General features: G+C 29.7%; 1 non-coding gene across 1 annotated transcript; it reads right to left on the bottom strand.

Annotated features, from left to right (window-relative positions):
- Positions 1-283: 283 nt before the first annotated feature.
- Positions 284-357, bottom strand: TRNAN-GUU. Its single transcript has one exon. It is a non-coding gene; the product is annotated as a tRNA-Asn (tRNA).
- Positions 358-9854: the final 9497 nt, after the last annotated feature.

Here is a 9854-nt window from a genome sequence, read left to right as displayed (position 1 = left end):
TTATTGGCTATAACGTTAAAGGTGAACCTAAGTAAAACTTTAAACAAACTTTAAAATTTCGCTGTTTAATTATTTATTAAACGTAAGTATTTCAAGTCAATCCACAGACCAAATTCATGAGATTCAGATTCAACACATCAAATCTATAGAAATTTGAGTTTCTTTTTTGTTAATGCACGCGTTTACAGATTTGATATCTGACTCCTAAAACATAAAGACGAAAACGTGAATAAGAAAATAGAAACTGACTTTCACAAAAAAAAAAAAGATTGGAAAGAGAAAACGCTAGAGAGAGGGGTCGAACCTCTGACCTTGTGGTTAACAGCCACACGCTCTAACCAACTGAGCTACTCCAGCTGTTTGTTTATATTATTTACAAAAATTTTAGTCAAATGTTTCTTAACTAAAGATAGTAAGATTCTGAAAAAGATCTGCCATTTTGGGTCTTCCATAAATAAAACAAATAAAAATTGATTAGATATTACAGCAAGGCAACAATTAGCAGTACACCACCAACCACTGAATATTTTAAAAATCAATTTATAACATGACATGTTAATCGTTAAAAGGGACAAGAAAATATATTTAAAATATAAAGAAATACAATGGGTTTGAAGATAAGTGATTGGAAGGTAGGAGACCATATGGCTTTAAATCAGAGTTGGTTCCTATACCCACTCAAGATCTTTTAAACCCAATTTCCAGTTAAGAAGTAGAGAAGAACCGGAGAAACCAATTAAGTAGTGGAGAGTACAAATGTTGTTTGTATCTTAGACTAGTTTTGCTTCTACAAAAAATATAATGATGCTATGTTCTTATATGCAGTATTTAACATTACCGAACCGACCAAACGGTAGACCTTGACCCATATAGTATTATTGTGTGCTATATCTTAAAATCAGGACATTTTACGCTCTTTAATTTGAAACAATCTGTTTCAAGGCAATAATAGCCATATTTGTTTCTTAACCGCTGGACGCAGCGGGAATCGCAAGAAAAAGCATGGTGACAGTGATCAAAATAATAGAACCTGAAGCTAAAGTAACCGTCAACGGATTTCTGGAGACACACAAAAGAGATGCTGGTGCCGCTAAAATTTTCAGCGTCCCTTTTACTGGTTGTTAATTGCCGCTGCGTCATTGGTGTTGTGTGTTGTTAATTGCCGCTGCGGTCATCGGTGTTGTGTGTTGCCGTTATTCCCATTTAATTTTTGGTTGCTGCCTCTGCGTGTTGCGGCTAAGAAACGATCATGGCTAATATAATATGAACTTACGCTTTAGTTTTATCTAGAATCGTTCTTACTCTAAGATTATATATGCTATTCTTTTGTTTTCCCTTTATTATCTGAAACAGTAGTTCTTGGTCGCTGTGGCTGCTACAATGAATGGCAGTTTCGTGTCATTTTAACTTACTTTTGCTTTTCATGTTTCATTTGATCTTGTTTTTCTGCGAAGCGTTTGTGTCAGATATAAAACTAGATCAGTAGATTTTTTATGAGATTGTTCTTGATCTATTTTGGCCTTTATTTTTCATTATTCCTTTTCTATTTCATTTGTTTTGCCTTTTGGCATCTTAAAATGTTGGTGTCCGGTATAAATTAAAATTAGATCCTTAAATCTATGAAAACCCTAATCTTAATTAAAATAGGAAAACTACTAAAATATAAAAAATAAAGAAGTAATTATCTATGTAAACTAGTGAGTACTAAAAATATTTGGATAATTTTCAAATATTTTGCTGCATTATTTTGACCCGATAAACTAACTGCAAGTGCACAATAAAGTACACAGTAGTAATGGGGGATCGAATCCACAATGATCATATATACACACTTCAATACTCAGTTCAAATTAAGCTAGAAGACACAATATTTTTGGTTGTAGGCAAATTAAATAAATGCAGTATATTAAGGTGATGATTGTTTGGATAGTTTTTAGATTTTGGTTTTTGGTTTTTGGCTTTTGTTTTTTAGTTTTTAGATTTTGGTTTTTAGTTTTTGGCTTTTGATTCTGCAGTATATTTTAGTTTTTAGCTTTTGGTTTTCGTTTTAAAAATTATTAATATATTTATTTTAAATTTTGATTTTGTTGTAGTTTTAGTTTCTAAAAAGTTTCAGGTGATGATTTTTTAGTTTTTAATTTTCCTATATTACTTTTTGAAGTTGAAATAAAAATTAATGATAAAATATATTTTTGTTAATACTAAAATATTACTTACTGTGAAAACAACAAATAGCACAAAAGATTACCACTTAAAATAAATTTATTTATTTAATAAATTATTTTAAAAGAAAACAATGCAATTTAAAAGAGAAAATAATGCAAACTAAATAGACGAACCACAACTCATATCACAATGCATAGTTCATGCAATTCAAAAAAAAAATTATTAAAATTTAAACAAAATTAAAATAGTTATATTTTCAAATATTCTATAATTCAAATATTATAAAAATATCAATAGTTATATTTTCAAATTACTATATAATTTCACACATATTAAACAGTATACAATTGACAGTTAGTTTATTATTCAAACATACTAAATAAAATTTAAATATATTTTTAGAATTTTGGAAAACTGAATACAATTATAAATATATTTTGAATTTTGAATTTAAAATTTTATAATCTTTTTGAGCTTTTAAAAATTTTGATTAATGATTTTTTGGTCTGTTATTTTTTTAAAAAAATTAACTTATAAGTTAATTTCTTCTTTTTTAACAAAATAAAAAATTACTAAAAAAATATATCACAAATTTTAGTAGAAAGTACCAATAGTTAGCAAATGATTCTTACTAAACATTATTTGTGTATAGAAATTATCTTCTTTATTTTTTTCTTATATAAAAGCATAAATATAATTATTATTTTTAAAAAATTAAAAAACCCACGTGAGTTTTGAAAAAACCATGAAAATTTGGTTTTTGGTTTCTATATTGAGAAATCAGTTATTTCCAAAAACTAGTTTCTCTACATTTTAGGGAATCCATTTTTTCAAAATCTTGATTGGATGGAAAATGGTTTTTGGAAAAACAAAAACCAAAAACTAATCTAAAAACCCAAAACAATCAACCTCTAAAACGATATAAACTATGAAAAAAAAGCGCTAGGCTTCAGGTAATTCAGAAGAAATCAGGTCATGAATGCATATATTTGCCAAGGAATCAATGAAGAACCATTCTTGAACTCACAACTCTGTTTTATAATCTTTCCACTTTCATGGCTCCAATTACTATGTTTAAGCAACCTAATGAACTAATTCCGTTGGACTCAGGAAGATGAACATGCATAAAGAACAAGTTCTGATAAGTTCACAAAGCACAATAACATCAACTTTCACAGGTTAAAGATATTTTGCTCACAAGGATTTGTTTCAGGCAATTAAACCAACTACCGATACCTTTAATCAACCTAAGATCATTGAACTTAGTGATCAATGAAGTTCATGCAAAAAGAACAATCCAACAGAAGAATTCTATGTAAATTCCATAATCTATCAATTATATACATTCAATCTCTTCAATTCCATTGAAAATCATCAACCGAACAGTGGATCTACTCAGACATAGAAGCAGAAACACAAATCATCATAGAAAACATCATTAGATTAAAATAGAAGAAACTGAGTTCAGAGAATAATCTCTTGTCTCCCCTCAACTCAATAACCTAAAAATCTACTGCAAAATAAAACTCAGCCTTCTAATTTTCGTCCTGATAGGTATTTATAGACAAGGGGCACTTTTGAGAAAATGGCCAAACCAAAAAAAAAAAGAGAGGAAAATTTCAGGTCCAGCTCGTGTGCGTCCAATCGGTCAATTAGTTGAGATAATCGATCGATGTATTTTTCTAAGACGGATTACTTCGCCTCCAGCTCGTCCAATCGATTGACAAAGTATCTCCATCGATCGATTACAATATCCGGAAAGTGTCCACCGATCGATCAATTCGTTTTTACCTTGATTCTCAATCGATCAATACATTTTTGCTCTGCATTTCTATTGCTCCAAAGCATCACGAAAATCCCTTGTAATCCATGCAAAGTTTCACCAAAGTTTCCCAAAGCATCCAAGCACCTATAATACCTGAAAACATAGATAGAAAATTCCAAAAAGCCTAGAAAACTACTAAAAATCATACTTATAAGTACTGAAAACTAGGATATATCAAGTGGTCATATGGATGTTGGTGGTAGTGTTTTGTTACTTGGAGTGGAATTGAGACAATAATAATGTGATATCGAACAGGTTCATGGTAATTTCGGTGAGAGGAATTTTGTATTTGGACGAGATAAACGATCAGGATTGTAGTATATTTGGTTCCTAGAATAGTGATCCATTTTAAAATACATGATAAGAAAAAGACAAGAAAATGCTGAAAACAAAAATGACTCATAATAAAATTTTACATAACATGCAAGAAACTATAATTCGGGTTACAGATTAAATTCTTAACTCAAAAAGAAATTCCATAATTATTCAATGTCGCAACTCCAATGCCTATAAGATCAATAGACTCCAATTTTCATTTGTTATTTTAAGATATATCCCCTATATATTAAAAGAAAATCATTTGTCATTAATGTGTTCATGCTATATTCGCCACGTGGTAGCCTCACGTCGATTCAATTTGATTATGTTTACGTGTCGGCCTCACGTCATTTAACAATTAATGCGTTCACATACTAATTTTTTTAACTTCATCTTAAAAAAAATTAATGTTTTCGCACTATTTTTTTAATCATGTCATTTTTTGTTTCTGCATTTTTAACCTTTGTATTAGTGAACTGAAATTATCTTCGTACAACTAATGAATAATATCATTTTCAAAGAAAAAAATTACAAAATCATTAAAATTTGCATCAACTAAAATGGTGGAATGAGAATGTTATAGAAATTGAAAGTTTCGTATCTTGCCGAACTTTGCCATGGTTGAGGCTTATGCACACAAAGGAAATAAATAATCGTGCTTTGGCTATGAATTAAAGAAACTGAGGTAAAAAATACCACACACAAAGTCGGATGTTTAATTTAGCCAAATATTGATTTTCTTTACGGAGTTTTCATAACAGACAAAGAATTAGAAACATAATCATATTGTTAAAAAAAAATCAGAAATCAGAAAAGCTTTAAATTGAAATGGAAATTCGTGAATCAATTGAAAAATAAATTAAGGTGCCGAGTGAAGAGATCACATTATTTTCTACGTAACTCTAAGATTTTTCACTCAATGGTAGAATAACACGAGAGCATTTGGTAGGCATTTGTTGGAAAAAGAAACATATGGTAAGTGTTCATTCCCTGTAGGACGAGAAGCATCTGCCCGCTCTGGTCGTTGATGTTTTGTAATAGTATGTAGCCGTCTCCGAGTATATTATTTTCCACGCAACAATAACACGAGAGCATTTGGTAGGCGTATGTTGGAAAAGAAACATATGGTAAGTGTTCATCCTTTGTAGGACGAGAAGCATCTACCCGCTCAGGTAGTTGATGTTTTGTAATAGAGTACTAGGTGTTTTGCCCGCACATGCGGGCATGATCGTTTTACTAGTAATTAGTAATATATGTATTATGATTTAAACATCATGATAACTTATTTTTTATTTTCTTAATCATTTTAATTCTCTTCGATTTTTATTTTGATCTAATTCTTCTTAACACAAAGGAAAACTATAAAACTATGAGACGATAAGAGCATAATTGCATATCAAATATTCCACCTAATAAAGTAAAGTAAGAATGTGAACTTTTGATCTCTCTGAATCTACTTTGTATTTTTGAACCATAAACATGAATTAACATACAAAAAAAAAACATTAAACACACACAAAATCCAAATAAGAACAAAATAAAAAAAAATTAAATAAAAACTAAAGTTCGGTGATAATTTTGAAGAGTTTTTCTTTTTTAAACGAATTGAGATAATGACAAATTTCATTGGTTTACTTGATCAATATATACATTGACTTATCTTAATATAGAACTCCAACTATAAAAAACAAATATAAAAATACATAAATATAGATATCAAAAACTATAATCGAGATAACTTGGAATGAATGAGAAAATTGAAACTATAGAGTTTAAAACATCTTACATCATATGAAAATAAGAATTGGTCCTAACTTTTTAAATTAATTATAATTGTAATTCCAATTAGAAAGATTGAAATAGTTATGTTATTGAAATTAATAAATTAATGATTTAAGCTAAAAACTAATAAAAATCTTGTGAAAGTTAAAATAATTATAGTCATAATTCCAATTAGAAATTTCAAAATATTTATATTATTTAAATTAATAAATTAATTAGAAATCAAAATATTTATATTATTTAAATTAATAAATTAATTAGAAATCAAAATATTTATATTATTTAAATTAATAAATTGATGATTTAATCTAAAAACTAATAAGAATATGACAAATAAGCAAAATTAGCTAAAATCATGGAGAATGTGACAAATCAGCAAAATCACTTCATAAATAATAGTATAGATGTTGTCAGGGGCGGACAGAGTGTATGACGTACAGGGGCAGGTGCCCCCAACTAATTTTTATTTTTTTTAGCAAATGCTGTAAATATATATAAATGCCCCCAACTCAAGAAAAATACAATGAAAACTTTTTTGTGCCCCCTATTAAATTTACTTCTGCATCCCCCTGTATGTATGTTGGGATTGTGATATCCCATGTCCAACTCTATATTATCTGATTAGTACGATATTGTCCACTTTGGGCTTTAGGCAAGCCCGCATAGTTTTACTTTTGGTTTTCATCCCAAAAGGTCTCGTACTATTAGAGTTGGACATCTCTTTATATATTAGACACTCTTTGTCTAATTCTTCAATGTGGAACTTAGTTTGTTATATCACATTCTCCCCCTCAAACTAAGGATCACATTCATCTCGTGTCCCACGACTGACTTCCAGGATCGTTTGACTTGATCTCTGCCACACACACCTCCCAATCCTAACTCGATGGGTCCCGTTCCTACTCGAAGGGTATTTTGGTATTCTTACAGATTTCTTGTCAATCGCTCTGATACCAATTGTTGAGATTGTGATATCCCATGTCCAACTCTATATTATCTGATTAGTACGATATTGTCCACTTTGGGCTTTAGGCAAGCCCGCGTAGTTTTACTTTTGGTTTTCATCCCAAAAGGCCTCGTACTATTAGAGTTGGACATCTATTTATATATTAAATACAATTTGTCTAATTCTCCAATGTGGAACTTAATTTGTTATATTACAATGTAGCCGTCTCCGAGTACATTCATACGCGTAGAAAAGCACTTAAATTCTTTGGAAATAGGATGAAAACAACCAAACATCAAAAAAGAGAAAAACAATTAGGATGAAGGAATCAATAGAAGCCATGCTTTAGTCCTACAAATATCTATATATATAAAGAAATGTTTGTCTCCCTCCTGTGATGCCACGTCATCAAGTTGTGCGTTATGGAGTGACACGTGTCCTATTTTATATTTGGAGCCAAAATAAAACAAAAAGCTGTCAGGGGTAATTGAACCCAGCACCTCCAGCACTGGTAATTTTTCTTAGAACCACTAGGCTAAAGTCACTTTTTTATCAATATGTGGCTGCGAAAATACTTATTATCGTGTCGGCTGGAAGCTCATGCTTCTTCTGCTTGTGGCCAGGGCTGGCACTGAACTGACGTCAAGATGAAGATCGTGAAGTTAAAAACTTTGCTCCAAACAGTTTTACAATGTTTCCAACCTTTATAACTTGATGCATATAATATATATCAAAATATATTTGTTGTACACGCTTTTATTAGTTTTGCTTTTAAAAGAAAGTATTTGCAGTTATAAATGTTTTGTGCCAGTGAAGTAATGGTTGAAAAAAACCTCTATACATATGTCATTTTAAAATAACACCCAACTTCTATATATAGTCAATACATATGTTCATGTTATATTCTAGACTAAATATTTTCTCTTTTATAAAAAATAGTTTTTTTAGTCTACAAGAAAATATTGTAGAGCAAGTATGCATTATACAAAATAATATATATTTAAAATCCATACGCAAAAACATAAAAGTTGATATAGACCTATTTCTGACACATGCACACTCCACTATGAATAAAAATTAAAAAAAAAACAGTATTGTAATCAAACTTTATCACAAATCCACATTTGTACATCTATAATTATGAGTTGGACAATTAGTTAATTTGATACAATACCAAAGCAAGAATAATCGAAAAACAACTATACCACCGCATACTAATAAGTAACACATAACAGATAACTAAATTCTTGAATCTTAAAACAAATTTCAACTCGAGCATGTAGTGAATATCAAATTAACTAATATCCTGCCCGTAGGGCGGACCGACCCTAGTTATCTATATTTTCGGAAAATTATTTTGTTTAATGTTTTTAAGAATAACCTTTTGGAAGGCTTTCCTCCTATTTATATTGATAAGGAAAAACCATTTTCATGCCCCATGAGTTGATGTTTACACCTTTGTTTCATGTGTCGACTTCCACTGACTTAGGTGGCTACACCTGAACAGCTTCACACCGCGATTAACCCTTAGGTGTCGATCCCAATCTGTCACCCTTCCCGTAAAGATCTGACGATCCTTTGGCTAGGCTCATTTCTCCCCAGGTAGCAGCCTCTGATTCGTTCAAGTAAATTCAATTCCAGCCGTATTGCTAACTTTTTACAACAAGTGTAAATACCAAATGTAAAACCAGATCTTTAGTATAGTCATTGTTTTAAAAGTTAAAAGAATGATCGATAAAATATTATAAAACCTTATAAAAAATTCATATTTGAAATTATGTATATAACGTAAGATAATAGAGAAATACTTTAATTTTTAAAAGCACTAAAATAAATAACATTTTTGTTCCCAAAATAGTATACGGGATTTGTTTAAATTTCAAAAGATGATTTATTAAAGAGTAAAATGAAAATATATTTCTGTATAACCTAATAATAATTAAAAATATTTTATATTTAAATCTAGGGTTCAATTTTTAAGAATATGAATTAGGATTAGAATTTTGGATTTAAGGTATTTAATATTTTTCTTATTTAATAAATACTATTTTGGGGATTTGTTTTTCTTTCTAAGCTATTTTATCACACAAAAAAATTCTGCCAAAACTTAATATTATATGTATTCAATGATTCAACTTTTTTCGATAGTGGATATACCTTTATATAATTCACAAGTTCATTTCCCATATATAATTAAATGCTTAAAATTTCATGTGGGCAGACGAGTACGAGGGAGCATCTTCACAACGTAGAATCTGGGACATTCTCAAAGGGATCATGTAAAGATTGGAATCTGATCACATAAATTTAAAAAGCTTTTCTTTATCAGTGCGAATTTGTTCCCATATAGGGATATATACGGAGTCAACCGCAACAACCAATAGCCTACTCTAGTGGCACACAACAGGTGAACATTTTTCAAACATATTTACCACAAGTTAGATCGAATTAGGTACTCAATTTTTGGCTATTCTTATATATATTGTTGGGAATAATTTTTTTATTCATTTTAAAAATATAATTATTTATTACGTAACACATGGTTTTGGGCTAGTGTTCTTAAAACCGGATCAACTCAATAGTTGAACCGGATTCAACTATGAACCGGTTACATAGCCGGGTTGGATCTAATAACTGGTTTAACCATGAACCGATCATATAGTTGGATTAGATCTTAGAGTTATTAAAGTGATAAAAAATCATTAAAACTATCAAAAATCTATGAACCATCCGTATAAATATAGAACTAGTTTATATTTATAATGCTTATTTATTTAATTTAATTATATTTTAATTATGTATCATATTTACTAACAT

The sequence above is a fragment of the Brassica napus genome, chromosome A7 (genome assembly GCF_020379485.1).
Source record: "Brassica napus cultivar Da-Ae chromosome A7, Da-Ae, whole genome shotgun sequence".
In the NCBI taxonomy this organism is placed as follows: Eukaryota; Viridiplantae; Streptophyta; class Magnoliopsida; order Brassicales; family Brassicaceae; genus Brassica; species Brassica napus.
The sequence above is the reverse complement of the archived record's forward strand: the minus strand, read 5'-3'. Positions and strand labels throughout refer to the sequence as shown.